This window comes from Symphalangus syndactylus, chromosome 12 (genome assembly GCF_028878055.3).
Source record: "Symphalangus syndactylus isolate Jambi chromosome 12, NHGRI_mSymSyn1-v2.1_pri, whole genome shotgun sequence".
NCBI classification, from domain to species: domain Eukaryota; kingdom Metazoa; phylum Chordata; class Mammalia; order Primates; family Hylobatidae; genus Symphalangus; species Symphalangus syndactylus.
The window spans coordinates 96,220,966-96,237,034 of record NC_072441.2 but is presented as its reverse complement, the minus strand read 5'-3'; the positions used below and the strand labels follow the sequence as shown (position 1 = coordinate 96,237,034).

Below are 16,069 nucleotides of genomic sequence, written 5' to 3'. Positions count from 1 at the left end.
AAATGAGGTTAGTGCTTCGAAGTCAAAAGCTAAATTTTTTCTTATACAGGAAAAAGACAAATTTAACAAGATTACAACATTTTCTATACAAAACTGATTTATGAGTTATAACACATTAATTAGTTACAGTTTGTTTCCATGTAGCTTGTTTTCTTCTCCTTATAACTGGTTTTTCATTTCCTTTCCAATTTTAAAGAGAGTATTTAACATTCCATCTTAAGCCATATGATAGCCTAGAAATCTTTGTGTGAGAAAGGTAAGAGGGGGGTCAATATATAATGAAAGTCTACAGTTAGAGGGAAGGGGGTCTTCCCTGGCAGCCTTTAGCCACTTACATTTTATGAAACAATGCAAGTAAGGGAAAAGGCTTCATTTGTTATTAGACAAACAAAAGCTTATAGCTTATAGCTGCCTAGCTTACAGCCTGTCAGTGACTCAGGCCCTCAAATTCTCATTCCTTTAAGGCTCAAAATAATTTAGCATTCCAATAGCTTAGACTTTGAATTACTTATTTTCACAAGAGGACACCTGTAGGCAGGTTTTCTACAACCACTACCTGACCCTTTATTTATAATGCAACTCAAGAAGGCCCTGGCCTGGCACAGCGGCTCATGCCTGTAATCCCAGCACTTTAGGAGGCTAAGGCAGGCAGATTGCTTGAGCCCAGGTGTTCAAGGCCAGCCTGGGAAATACAGGGAGACACTGTCTCTACAAAAATAAAAATAAAAATAAGCCAGGCATGGTGACACGGGCCTACAGTCTCAGCTACACAGGAGGCTGAGGCAGGAGGATCACTTGAACCCAGGAGGTTGGGATTGTAGTGAGCTGAGATCATGCCACTGCACTACAGTCTGGGCAACAGAGTGAGACCTTGTCTCAAAAAAAAAAAAAAAAAAAGGCTTGGCATGGCACCTCACGCCTATAATTCCAGCACTTTAGGAGGCTGAGGTGGGCAAACTGCCTAAGGTCAAGAGTCTGAGACCAGCCTGGCCAACATAGTGAAACTTGTCTCTACTAAAAATACCAAAATTAGCCAGGCATGGTGATGCATGCCTGTAATCCCAGCTACTCAGGAGGCTGAGGCAGGAGAATCTCTTGAACCCAGGAGACGGAGGTTGCATTGAGCCAAGATCACACTGATGCACTCCAGCCTGAGACTCCATCTCAAAAAAAAAAAAAAAAGGAAGGCCCTAAGACAACTAAGACAACAGGCCTCATGCCTCACATTTATAGAGTATCAAGTCCTCCAGACAGCTAAGTTTATGATGATATGAAAGATTAGGGAAAGATTTTTGTATTTTGTGAATCACTGAGGGAAGCTATGTGATTAAGTACATAAGGAAAAAAACTAGACTATTTCTAGTTTCTGGAAGCAGCATTATCTGTAACCTTGTTTTGAGTGTCTTAATAACAATCCTTTAAATGTTAATGTGAGAAATGACTAATAAACAATTATTAAAAATGAGGCTTTAATTTGCCTTATTTGCATAACAGTGATTGCTCCATTGATTATCCCCTCTCCTGAATCACCAATCTGATTATTGGGCTATTCCCATAGACATGACTGTCCCCACAAATCCCTAGCTACCAGCCTGTTTCTTTTAAAGCAATTTTGTTGAGAGATCTATCTTCATATTTCAAAGTCCAGTCTGGCTTCTGCTGTAATCACTCCCCCAAAACTGTATAAAATTAGCAATATCAGGCTAGGAGTGGTGGCTCACACCTGTAATCCCAGCACTTTGGGAAGCTGAGGCAGGCAGATCATTTGAGCCCAGGAGTTCAAAACCAGCCTAGACAACATGGCAAAAACCCATTGCTGCAAAAAATACAAAAAAATTAACTGGACGTGGTGGTGTGCGCCTGTAGTCCCAGCTACCAAGGAGGCTAAGGTGGGAGGATCACTTGAGCCCTGGGAGGTTGAGGCTGCAGTGAGCTGTGATCACGCCACTATATTCCAGCCTGGACAACAGAGAAAGGCCACGTCTTAATAAAAAGAAAAAAAAAATCGGCAATATCTCTGTGCTGCCAATAAAAACTCCTGTCATCTTACTATTAATAGTTCCCTTAACAGCATTCAATTCAGATGCCAACTCCTTCCTAGAAACATTCTTCTCTTCCCTTGGCTTCTATGTGACTGTACTCTCCTGGTTTCTACATTGGCTATTCCTTCTTCTCTCTTGATCTCCAAGTGTTGTTCAGGGATCAGGAATCCCTCCAAGGCCTTCGTTATTTCTTTTTCTTTTTTTTTTTAATTTTTTTTTTTTTTTTTTTTTTTTTTTGAGACGGAGTCTTGCTCTGTCACCCACGCTGGAGTGCAGTGGTGCGATCTAGGCTCACTGCAAGCTCCGCCTCCCCGGGTTCACGCCATTCTCTTGCCTCAGCCTCCGGAGTTGCTGGGACTACAGGCACCCTCCACCACACCCGGCTAATTTTTTGTATTTTTTAGAGGAGACGGGGTTTCACCATGTTAGCCAGGATGGTCTCAATCTCCTGACCTCGAGATCCGCCCGCCTCGGCCTCCCAAAGTGCTGGGATTACAGGCGTGAGCCACTGTGCCCGGCCTACTTCTTTTTCTTTTTAGTTTTTTTCAAGTTTCAGATACTAATTAATCAATATAATCTCCAATCCAATATATCAACATGATTTCATGCATTTAGAGGAGAAATATTTCCTGATTAAGTGGAAAATTGTGCAGATGGCTTCTGGAAGAACTTCATTCTAAAGCAGCTTTATAGGGAAACATTTAGAAATCTGGACCTTCTTTCTTCGGTATGCTGTAATCCACATTCACTGGGTAGAACTTATATGGATCATTGGGACCCAGTTTGTTTCAGGGTTCTGGGTTATTCTTTCTGTCTCAACTAACATCTGGATTGAACAATGCCAGACACAAGACACACAGTGCTGCTGCAGTACCTTCAGCTCCAATAAACACAAAGAGGGGATCAAGCTCAGATGCTTCTTGGCCTGACTGAGGATCTGGTGGAGCATGTTTGCAGCATTTGAAAGGAAAGAAACTCTTCATTTCTTTGTCAACATTCTTTAAGTGATTTCATTCATTTATATGTCTTTAAAAGTTACCTATATTGGTGATAATCCTCAATTTCTTTCTTTAGTTCAGGTATCTCTTGAGCTACAGATTCAGATACCCATTGAACTACACATTAGGCCAGGTGCGGTGGCTCACGCCTGTAATCCCTGCACTTTGGGAGGCCAAGGTGGGCAGATCATGTGAAGCCAGAAGTTCAAGACCAGCCTGGCCAACATGGTGAAACCCTGCCTCTACTGAAAATACAAAAATTAGCTGGGCATGATGGTGTGTACCTGTAGTCCCAGCTACTCAGGAGGCTGAGGCAGGAGAATGGCTTGAACCCAAGAGGCAGAGGTTGCAGTGAGCCAAGATCGTGCCACTTCACTCCAGCGTGGGCAACAGAGTGAAACTCTGTCTCAAAAAAAAAAAAGAAAATGAAAAAAAAAAGAAACTACACATTAAACATTTTCATTTGGATGTCTCAGGCATTCCAAACTTAACATGGTCAAGAGGAATTTTAATTCCTCCAAACTTGTCCCTCCTTTCTGTCTTCATCACATTACACAGCACCAATAGCCTCCTAATTGGTCAAGACCAAAACTTAAACATCCTCCTTCATTCTTCCATTTCCTTCACTCCTGATGTTGAATTCATAAGGAAATCCAATAAATTCAATCTTTAAAATATTCTTTGAGTCCACTTTTCCTCATATCCACTACCACAGCTCTAGATCACACAGCATCATCACTCCCGTTGCCTACTGAAACAGCCTCCTAAATTGACTGCTACTCCTCTAAATACCTTCAATCCATTCCCCACCTAGCAGCTAACATGAATTGAAAATATCAAATCTCTTGCCCCTATGCTTAACTTTTCATTATTTCTTATTGCATCAAAATAAAATCTATCCTTCTTAAACGTGGACTACAAAATGCTGCATAATCTAACCCTAGCCAGTCTCTTCAGTCTCATCTCGTGCTCAAGCAATACACCTCTCTCCACTTCCATAAATATGCCAATCTTTTCACTGACTGTTCTCCATTGTCCCCTCTCTTACAAACTCTTCCCACCCCAAATATATCCCATGACTAAATTATTTTTATGTTCAGGAGTCAGCTTAAATAGCATGCCCTCAGTATAGTGCCCAGACTACCTCATTATTTATTATTATTATTATTATTATTTTAGGATGGGAACTCACTCTGTTGCCCAGGCTTGAGTGCAGTGGCATGATCACTGCTCACTGAAGCCTCAACTTCTAGGACTCAAACAATCCTCCCACCTCAGCCTCCCAAGTATCTGGGACAACAGACATGTGCCACCATTCCTGGCTACTGTTTTTTATTTTTTGTAGAGATGAGGTCTCCCTATGTTTCCCAGGCTGGTCTCAAACTCCTGGGCTCAAGCAATCCTCCCACCTCAGCCTCCCAAAGTGCTGGGATTATGGGCATGAGGCATGGTACCCAGCCTTCTTCTTCTTCAATTGTTCTTCAAATTCTTTTTTGTTCTTAAATTCATGTTTATTAAAGTATAGTTACATATAAAGAAATTTGCCTTTTTTAGGTATACAATTCAATGAGTTCTGACAAACCTATATGGTCAAGTAAGTACCACCACAATAAAAATTTAGCATATTCCATCACACCTAAAATTTCCCTCATGTCCTTTCATTTTCAATACTTCCCCACTCTTGCAACAATTGATCTGATTTCTGCCAATGGTTTTGCCTTTCCAGAATGTCATTGCGATGATGAATTTTATGTGTGAACCTGACTAGGCCACAGGGTGCCCAGATATTTGGTCAAACACTATTCTGGGTATATCCGTGAGGGCGTTTCTGAATGAGATTAACATTTGCATTGGTAAACTGAGTAAAGACTACAAATTAGATTACCCTCCCTGATGTGGGTGGGTCTTGTCCAATCCACTGAATGCCTGAATAGATCAGAAAGTCCAAGGAAAGGGAACATCTCCTGCCTGACTGCCTTGAGCAAGGACATCAATCTTTTGCTTTCTTTGAACTTGAACTGAAACAATGGCTCTTCTTGGGTCTCAAGCCTGCTAGCTTTTGAACTGGAACTGACTCCATTGGTTCTCCTGATTCTCAGGCCTTCAGACTTGTACTGGAACTATACCATAGGTTATCCTAAATCTCCAGTTTGCCAACTGCATGTCTGGGAATTTCTCAGCATCCATAATCAGATGATCTAACTCTTTACAATAAATCTATTTAGATAGATGGATGGGTGACTGGATAGATAGGTAGAAAGGTAGGTAAGTAGTTATATAGGCAGGCAGGCAGATAGAGACAGAGATTAGATAGATAGATAGATAGATAGATAGATAGATAGATAGATAGATAGATAGATAGATAGATGATAGATAGATAGAATACATTGGATAGAATAGATGATAGAATAGATTATAGATTAGATAAATAGAATAGATTATAGACAGAATAGATGGTAGATGATAGATAGATAGATAGATAGATAGATAGATAGATAGATAGATATAGATAGATAGACAGACAGACTCTTTCTTTCTTTATGTAGCTCCAAGTTTCTGACCTATATCATTTTTCTTTTCTCTGAGAAACTTTTAACATTTATTGTAAGGCAGATCTACTGGCAACAAACTTCTTCAGTTTTTGTTTGTCTGAGAAAGTCTGTACTTCTTCACTTCTGAAGAATCATTTCACAGGACACAGAATTCTAGGTTGGTAATTTTTTTCTCTCAACACTAAATTTCACTGACCTCCTTGCTTGCATGTTTCTGAGGAGAAGTCGGGTATAATTTTTTATCTTTTTTCCCCTGTAGGTAAGGTGTCATTTTCCTCTGACTTTTTAAAGACTTTTAAAATATGGGACTTTTAAAATATGGTATTCCTAGGTGTCGTGTTTTTTTGTGGTGATGATTGTGGTTATCGTTGTCTTGGCATTTATCCTGTGTGGTGTTCTCTGAGCTTCCTGAATCTGTGATTTGATATCTGACATTAATCTGCAAAAATTCTCAGTCATTATTGCTTCAAGTATTTCTTCTGTTCTTTTATTTATTTCTTCTCCTTCTGGTATTTTCTTTTTTTCTTTTCTTTTTTGAGATGAAGTCTTGCTCTGTCGCCCAGACTGGAGTGCAGTGGCATAATCTCGGCTCACTGCAACCTCTGCCTACAGATGTGAGCCACCATGCCTGGCCTCCTTCTGGTATTTTCTTTTCTATTTTTATTTTTATTATGATATGGAGTCTCACTGTGTTGCCCAGGCTGGAGTGCAGTGGCACGGTCTCAGTTCACTGCAACCTCTGCCTCCCAGGCTCAAGCGATTCTCCTGCCTCAGCCTCCCGAGTAGCTGAGATTACAGGCACCCGCCACCACACCTGGCTAATTTTTGTATTTTTATTGGAGACAGGGTTTCACCATGTTGGCGAGACTGGTCTCGAACTCCTGACCTCAGGTGATCCACCCACCTCGGCCTCCCAAAGTGCTGGGATTACAGGTGTGAGCCACTGTGCCTAGCCCTTGTGGTATTTTCATTCCACTTATGTAATACCTCTTGTAGTTGTCCCATCATTCTTGGATTTTCTGTTGGGATATTTTTTTTCAATCTTTTTTTCTTTTTGCTCTTCCATTTTGAAAGTTTCTATTGAGATACACTCAAGTTCAGAGATTGTTTTCTCAGCCATGTCTAATCTATTAATAGACCCATCAAAAGCATTCTTCATTTCTGCTGCAGTGTTTTTATTTCTGGCATTATGTTTATGCTTAGAATTTCCATCTCTCTGTTCACCTGTTGCCCATCTGTTCTTACAGGCTGTCTACTTTATTCACTAGAGTCTTTAGCATATGAATCAGTTGTTTTAAGTTCATGGTCTGACCATTTCAACATCCGTGTCACATATGAATCTGGTTCTGAGGATTGCTCTGTCTCTTAAAATTGTGGAGTCTTTGTTCTGTTTTGCCTTTTAGTCTGCCTTGTAGTTTTTTTTTTCTTGACACCTGAACATGATGTAGTACGTAAAAGGGGCTATAGTAAAAAGGACTTTAGTAATGCGTGGGAAGATGTATGGGAAGGAAAGGTATTTTATAGTCCTATGATTAGGTCTCAGTCTTTTTTTTTTAAGTCTTTTCATTTTTGTTACTCAAAAAAGTTTCTTTCTTTCCTTTTTTTTTTTTTTCAAGGAGTCTCACTCTGTTGCCCAGGCTGGAATGCAGGGCTCATTGTAACCTCTACCTCCCATGTTCAAGCGATTCTCCTGCCTCAGCCTCCCGAGTAGCGGAGATTACATGTGCATGCCATCATGCCCAGCTAATTTTTGTATTTTTAGTAAAGACAGGGTTTCACCATGTTGGTCAGGCTGGTCTCGAACTCTTGACCTCATGATCTGCCCTCCTCGGCCTCCCAAAGTGCTGGGATTACAGGTGTGAGCCACCACGCCCAACAAAATTTCATTTTTTATTTAGCTTTTTGACTCTGTGCTTGTGCCTTCAACACTTTCACAACAATTTTCTGCTCCTCGATAAGGAAAGCATGCTTGATCCTGTCATGAACACATTTAGCACAAACAGAACCACCATATTCCCTGCTGACATGTTTTTTTTGTTTTGGACAATTTCATAAGAACTTTAGGTCTCAAGCACAAACCCCTCAAAGTCTGCCTGGGCACATGCCACATGCAGATTTTGGTGCTTTCCCAACCTTCTTGGTATAAAGGTAAACAATTCTATTACCTGGGGTTAGGGACAGCCTAGTTTTGTTAGAGGCTATATTGTAGGAAAGCCTACAATGGTGCATCAAACGCTGGACCATTCTGAATGCCCGTAAACAACATCAGCGAAAGAGGAAGAAGAAAGTCTTTGTGAGTTCAAAAGTCAAATAGGATTCAGTCTCAGTCTTTTAATGAGCCTGTGCCTCTAGACTGTGACCTTCACAAGTGCTTCTCAGTACCTTCCTCCCCACCACTGGGTGGAACAGGATAGCTAGAGCTGGCTGGAGTTGGATATTTCTCTTCCCCCAATCATTAAGACTCTGAAAAAACTTTACTAGATTAGGCTCTGGTAAAACAGTTTCTCTCAAGGGCAGGCCTTGTTAAGAACAGAAAGCTCTGGCATATTTCAAAATGGTTCCTTGTCCCCTTCCCCTGATGAAATCTCAAAGGGATTTTTGGCCAGTCTTTACTGTGAGAACCTGATTGAGTGCCTGGAGGTAAAACTCAGAGAAGTGTGGCGGTTGCCCTATGACTGGGTCCCCCTAGAGTTTTTATTTAATTTATTTGTTTTGTTTTATTTTTTGAGATGGAGTCTCACTCTGTTGCCCAGACTGGAGTGCAATGGTGTGATCTTGGCTCACTGCAACCTCTACCTCCTGGGTTCAAGTGATTCTCATGCCTTAGCCTCCCAAGTAGCTGAAATTACAGGCGCATGCTACCACACCTGGCTAATTTTTGTATTTTTAGTAAAGATGGGGTTTTGCCATGCTGGCCAGGCTGGTCTCAAACTCCTGAATTCAGGTGATCTGCCTGTCTTGGGCTCCAAAGTGCTAGGATTACAGGCGTGAGCCACCACACCTGGGCCCCCTGGAGTTTTTAATCTCAGACTTGTCCACACTGAGCCTCCAGCTATTTGTCAAGCACAATTTAGATTTTCCTACCCTGGCACTAGTGCCCATGGAGGTTTTTGCTTCTGAGTTCCTGCTCCATTAAGTTGTAATTCTCTGTATTTGCCTGTCTCTTCAATTTTGGGAGTAGCATTTTGCCCTGTAACCTCACTTTTCTGAGGGATCCAAGAAGAGTTGTGTCTTCACTTTGTCCCGCGTTTTCCTTATTGTCAGGATGGAACGATGACTTCCAAGCTCCTTACATGGACCCTCACTTCATTATTTTCTTGCTCATTTACTCCCTGACCAGAAGTTGGCTATAATTCTTTTCTTTTTTTCTTTTTTTTTTTAAAAGAAAATATATGCTTTTATTTTTCCGTGATTACAAACACAACTGAATATCAAATGCACAAAGTAAGAATTATACAGGGAAAAAAAAATCAGATACGTTCACATATATATCACCTTTTCAAGGCTATTTCCATCCAGAATAACCTTGGTTTGCCAGGGCCAATAGAAAGAAGTCACAAAATTGCCTTTAGTCAAATTTGTGTGTTTGCTTTCTTCTATAATTCCAATACCTCCACCATCAACGACTTGAGATAGCTGCCAAGGTGTTATATAATCAGTGCCAGTGTCTTCATTCTACAACGAAGGCTGTCACTTCACACTTGGAAGGTTGCACAGCGGCCAGGCAGAGGCGCTCCTCACTTCCCAGATGGGGCGGCTGGGCAGAGGCGCTCCTCACTTCCCAGACGGGGTGGCCGGGCAGAGATGCTCCTCACTTCCCAGACTGGGTGGCTGGGCAGAGACGCTCCTCACTTCCCAGACGGGGTGGCGGCTGGGCAGAGGCGCTCCTCAGTTCCCAGACGGGGTGGCCGGGCAGAGGCGCTCCTCAGTTCCCAGACGGGGTGGCCGGGCAGAGGCGCTCTTCACTTCCTAGGTGGGGTGGCGGCTGGGCAGAGGCTGTAATCTTAGCACTTTGGGAGGCCAAGGCAGGTGGCTGGGAGGTGGAGGTTGTAGTGAGCCAAGATCAGGCCACTGCACTCCAGCCTGGGCAACACTGAGCATTCAGTGAGCGAGACTCCGTCTGTAATCCCAGCACTTCGGGAGGCCGAGGCGGGCAGATCACTGGAGGTCAGGAGTTGGAGACCAGCCTGGCCAACACGGCGAAACCCCGGCTCCACCAAAAATACAAAAACCAGCCAGCCGTGGTGGTGTGCACCTGCAATCCCAGGTATTTGGCAGGCCGAGGCAGGAGAATCACCGGAGCCTGAGGCAGGGAGGCTGCAGTGAGCCAAGATCATGCCGCTGCACTCCAGCCTGGGCAACAGAGGGAGACCGTCTCAAAAAAAGCAAGGACGGAAGGAAGGAAGGAAGGAAGGAAGGAAGGAAGGAAGGAAGGAAGGAGGGAGGGAGGGAGGGAGGGAGGGAGGGAAGGAAGGAGGGAAGCAAGCTATAATTCTTATGTGTTTCTTTCTCTGTAAATGTTTCTTTTTCCTCCAATTGTCTTTGAGAGATAGTAACTCTTATCTTTGTTTTCAGCAGTTTGACTTACAATGTGGAATTTCTGGAATTCTGGGACCCGTGAGTTGTTGTTCTTCATTAACTTTGGAAAATTCTTGGCCATTATCTTTACTGATATATTTTTTTCTTTTTCCTTTTTTTCTTTTTTTTTTTGAGACGGAGTCTCGCTCTATTGGCAGGCTGGAGTGCAGTGGTGTGATCTCGGCTCACTGCAACATCTGCCTCCCGGATTCGAGCAATTCTCCTGCCTCAGGCTCCTGAGTACCTGAGACTACAGGTGCATGCCACCATGCCTGGCTAATTTTTGTATTTTTAGTAGAGACAGGGTTTCACCATGTTGGCCAGGATGGTCTCGATCTCTCGACCTCGTGATCCGCCCGCCTCGGCCTCCCAAAGTGCTGGGATTACAGGCTTGAGCCACCGCACCCGGCCTCTACTGATATTTCTTATCCCGCAGTCCGTTTCTGTTTTCTCTTGGACTTTAATTACATATGGGTGTATGTCTTTTTTTGTACTTTGGTTTATTGTGCTTCACAGTACTGCATTGATTATATCTGTATAGTGATCTGTGATGAGTGATCCTTGATGTTACTATTGTAACTGTTGGGGGATATCAACAATTCTGCCTACATAAGACAATGAACTTAATTGATAAATGTTGTGTGTGCTGTGACTGGTTCATTGACCTGCCATTGTCCCATCTCTCTCCCTCTCCTCAGGCCAGAGGTCTGTTCCCTGAGACACAACAATAATGAAATTATGCCAGTTCATAACCTACAATGACCTCTAAGTGTTCAAGTGAAAGGAAGAGTCACATGTCTTTCACTTTAAATCAAAGGCTAGAAATGATTAAGCTTAGTGAGGAAGGCATGATAGGATGAAAGACAGCCATCTTGTATGAGTTAGCCAAGTTGTGAATGCAAAGGAAAAGCTCTTGAAGGAAATGAAAAGTGCTACTCCAGTGAACACATAAATGACAATAAAGCAAAACAGCTTTACTGCTGATATTGAGAAAGTTTCGTTTACCATTCTCAAAATCCTAGAGCTGAGAATGATGATCAGTTGCCACCACCTGTGCTCTACAACAAAGCCTGGATAACAGTACATCTCTTTACAGCCTCATTCACTAAATATTTTAAGCCCAGTATTGAGACCTACTGTTCAGAAAAAAAGATTCCTTTCAAAATATTACTGCTCATTGACAATGTACCTGGTCAACCAAGAGCTATGACAGAGATGTACAAAGAGATGAATGCTGTGTTTTCATGCCTGCTAACACAATATACAATCTGCAGCCCACAGATCAAAGAGTCATTTCAACTTTCAAGTCTTATTTCTTAAGAAATACATTTCATAAGGCTATAGCTGCCATAGATAGTGATTCCTCTCATGGATCCAGGCAAAGTCAATTGAAAACTTTCTGGAAAGGATTAACCATTCCAGATGCCAATTTGTGATTCATGGAAGGAGGTCAAAATGTCAACATTTTAATAGGAGTTTGGAAGAAGTTGATTCCAACCCTTGTGGATGACTTTGAGAGGTTCAGGACTTCAGTGGAGGAAGTCACTGCAGATGTGGTGGAAATAGCAAGAGAACTAGAATTAGAAGCAGAGCCTAAAGATGTGACAGAATTATTGCAGATTCATGACAAAACTTTAACAAGATGAGGAGTTGCTTCTTATGGATGAACAAAGCAAGTGGTTTCTTGAGATGGAATCTACTGTTGAAGATACTGTAAGTATTGTTGAAATGGCAACAAAGGATTAGAATATTACATATACATATACTTAGTTACTTAGTTGATAAAGTAGTGGCAGGATCTAAGAGGGTTGAATGTCTTTTTTTTTTTTTTTTTTGGGACGGAGTTTCACTCCTGTTGCCCAGACGGGAGTGCAATGGTGCGATCTCTGCTCACCACAACCTCCGCCTCCCAGGTTCACATGATTCTCTTGCCTCAGTCTCCCGAGTAGCTGGGATTACAGGCATGTGCCACCATACCCAGCTAATTTTGTATTTTTAGTAGAGACAGGGTTTCTCCATGTTGGTCAGGCTGGTCTTGAACTCTCAACCTCAGGTGATCCGCCCACCTTGGCCTCCCAAAATGCTGCGATTGCAGGCGTGAGCCACCACACCTGGCCGTTGATGTCTTATTTTAAGAAATTGCCACAGCCATCATCAGTCAGCAGCCATCAACTCAAAGCAAGGTCCTCTACCAGCAAAAATACTCCTACTTGCTGAAGGGTCAGATGATTATTAGCATTTTGTTTTAATAAAGCATTTTTAAATTAAGGTACGTATGTTGTTTTTCTTTAGACATAATGCTATTGCACACTTAACAGACTATGGTATAGTGCAAACATAACTTTCATATGCACTCGTTAACAAAAGAATTCATTTGACTTGCTTTATTATATTTGTTTTATGGCAGTGGTCTGGAGCCAAACTGTAATATTTTCAAGGTTTGCCTGTACATCAGACTATTTGATCTTGCCCCACAGTTCTTGGATGCTCTGTCCTGTTTCCCCACCACTACTCTCTTTTGCTTTGTCTGTTTAGATACTTGCTATTGACCTCTTTTCAAGTTCATGAATTCTTCAGCTGTATCAAGTTTGAAGAAATCCTCTACCTCTGATATTGTAGACTTTATTTTTTTTTTTTTTGACACAGAGTCTTGCTCTGTTGCCCAGGCAGGAGTGCAGTGGCACAATCTCAGCTCACTGCAACCTCTGCCTCCTGGGTTCAAGCAAATCTCATGCCTCAGCCTCCCGAGTAGCTGGGATTATAGGTGTGTGCTACCACGCCTGGCTAATTTTTTCTATTTCTAATAGAGCTGGGGTTTCCCCATGTTAGACAGGCTGGTCTCAAACTCCTGGTCTCAAGTGATCTACCTGCCTCGGCCTCCCAAAGTGCTGGGATTACAGGTGTGAGCCACAGTGCCTGGCCAACCGTTTTATGTATATATATCTGGAGTTTCCATTTTGCCCTTTTTTACCCACTTCTCTGCTGAAATTCACTATCTGTTCATTATTTCCCACCTTTTCCACCAGATATGTTAATATATTAATTGATTGTCTTAAGGTCTGCTAGTCCCAACCTCTGTTTCATTTCTGAATTGGATTCTGTTGGTTTTTGATTGAATGCCAGACTCATGTGTATAACAGAAGGAATAAGGTAGATTGTGTTACACCTGGAAATGCACACACTTCTGTCAGACTGATATAGTTTGGATGTTTGTCCCTTCCAAATCTCATGCTGAAATGTGATTCTCAATGTTGGAAGCACGGCCTGGTCAGAGGTGTTTGGGTCATGGGAGGGATCCCTCATGAGTGGCTTAGTGCCCTCTTTGGGGTAATGAGTTCTTCATTAGTTCATGTGAAAGCTGGTTTTTTAAAAAGAGCTTGGGCCAGGCGTGGGGGCTCATGCCTATAATCCCAGCACTTTGGGAGGCCGAGGTGGGTGGATCACTTGAGGTCAGGCATTCGAGACCAGCCTGGCCAACATGGTGAAACCCCATCTCTCCTAAAAATACAAAAATTAGCTGGGCTTGGTGGCACATGCCTGTAATCCCAGCTACTCAGGAGGCTGAGGCAGGAGAATCGCTTGAACCCAGGAGGCAGAGGCTGCAGTGAGCTGAGATGGTGCCACTGCACTCCAGCCTGGGTGACAGACTGAGATACTATCTCAATAAATAAATAAATAAAATAAGATAAATAAGATAAATAAACAGAACTTGGCATCTCTCTTGCTCCTGCTGTTGTCATGTGACACATCAGCTCCCCTTCCCTTCTGCCACAAGTAAAAGCTTCCTGAGGCCTAACCAGAAGCAAATGCTGGCACCATGTTTCTTGTATAAACTGCAGAACCATGAGCCAAAATAAACCTCTTGTCTATAAATTATCCAGCCTCAGGTATTCCTTTATAGCAATACAAAATGGACTAACACAGAGACCATTAGTTTGGAAATTGCATCAATGTGGACACCAGTTTGTAGGGGTTTGGGTTGGATTAATGCTGTCACTATCTTCAGTATACTACAGGCTTCAAATTCTTCCAGTGGTTGACTGCTATTACCTTATGCTTACCTTATTACCTTATGCTATTACCTTATGCTACTCCTGCACCTGGAGTACAGGAGGACTTTTCTGAGTCCCACTCTCAATTTTCAGGGATCCCTGTATGCCTACACCACAGAGAGGATCTATATTTACACCCTTGCTGCTTCCTCAACAGACTGGTGTTCCTTGTTCCTTACTGCTAGGCTTATAGCAGAGACGGGTTTTTTTGTCCTTGGCTAGCCTCGGTCTTAGGCAGGCTTTGTGTGCCTGGCCTTCAGGGATGTGGCTTTCTCAACATCCTTGCACCATTTCTCACTAGTAGTCAAAATCTGTTTCAAATCTATTGTTGGTCTTGTGCAACAATTTCATGCCCATTCCCCACTGGGAGCAGACCTCTTTATGTTATCCATGTGGCTTCCTGGGCCCAGATTTTCTGCCTATCCTCCAAGGTCAATTTTTGCTTCTATTCCTCTAGCAGTAATATTGTTTTCCTGTGTCCTGAAGGCAGAACATGTCCTATCTCTCTCTCAAAAGCAGATGGGTTTTGTCTACATTCCTACCCCAGAGCAATGAATTTCTGCCTGGGCCCTAGGAATGATTGTTGCCCCTCCCTACAGTAGCCTAAGGCTTTTGCATCATTCAAGAGAAGAGCTTGAAAGTAGGCAGAGTTTCAAGGCGGCCAACTACCTTCTGTTTGCTTAAACCACCTACTGAGACTTTCTGGTTCCCCACCCTGCTTCCAGTCTTTCTTAAATCCTAGTGTAGGCCCTTGGGAAAAAACTTGTGAGTGTGTATGAAGTTCCCTTATTTCAGATTCTTGGCTATTCCAAACTGGTATGCTAGCCCACACGTACACTTTAGGAATTTGTTAAAATTTTTGCTAATATTTTACCTGTTTATATAAAGGCCATCTCTTTCTCTTGGGTTCTTCCTAAGGTTAAACAGTCAGTATGTCCCATCTCTCCTTGTAGGGCTTATCACTCTTTGGGATTTGGTTTGTTTGCCTTGTAATTTCAGTTCTTTGATATGCTCAAGAAAAAAAGCTTTAATTTTATAGATGACCCAGTCTTTTCTCCTTGTTAAAATGGGAATGACAGTCTCTTGAGGTTTTCCACATCTTCTTCAGAAGCAGAGCTCTGACTCTCTCTACTAAAGTTAGTTGATTTTCTGTTACTCTCTTAAGTCAGTATCATTTCCATCACTGCACAAATTAAAATTAGTAATTTTTTTACTTCGTCTCCTTCATTAGACTTTAATCCCACAAAAACATATACTACATCACTTCATTGTTGTAATCTATTATACCTAGTACCATAATTGTACATATAGTACTCAAAACTAATACATATGACAGGTATTCATATTTTCAAAAATCAAAAACATTAACCCAACATACAGAAAATACTGTTAAAAACATCCATGGAAATATTGACGAACAGAGGGAGAGGAGAGGCAAGAGCCCAAAGGCAAACTGGGAAATTATATTCTGAACCATCAGTTAGGTTTTAATTTATAACCTGCCTGGAGACTGTCTACAGTGTTGACTGAGTTCAAAACATAAAGCACAAATAAGAAAAGTATACCCCAAACCACTCTTCTTTAATTAAGCTCTAAGAAAAACTCAATAAATGAAATAGTAAAACTTTGATCAATAATTCCTTACTGTTTATTCTCCTCTTACAAAAAGACACTTGGGACAAATAAATATAAAATGGCATATATCATATTTAGCAATGGGCAAATACACATTTTCTTGGTATTCTCCACAAGAATAAACTAATAAATTTTTCAGAGGCATACTCGTTCTACCCATCTCTTACCCTCTAAAAAAAAAGGCAATTATTTTAATTTCCTGTAATTTTTAA

The 16,069-nt window shown here is 41.9% G+C and overlaps 2 pseudogenes; both read right to left on the bottom strand.

Moving 5' to 3' along the window:
- Positions 1 to 2,222: 2,222 nt before the first annotated feature.
- Positions 2,223 to 3,269, bottom strand: LOC134734011 (cytochrome c oxidase subunit NDUFA4-like; annotated as a pseudogene).
- A 2,278-nt stretch (positions 3,270 to 5,547) lies between these two features.
- On the bottom strand, positions 5,548 to 13,691 carry LOC134734007 (large ribosomal subunit protein eL34-like; annotated as a pseudogene).
- Positions 13,692 to 16,069: the final 2,378 nt, after the last annotated feature.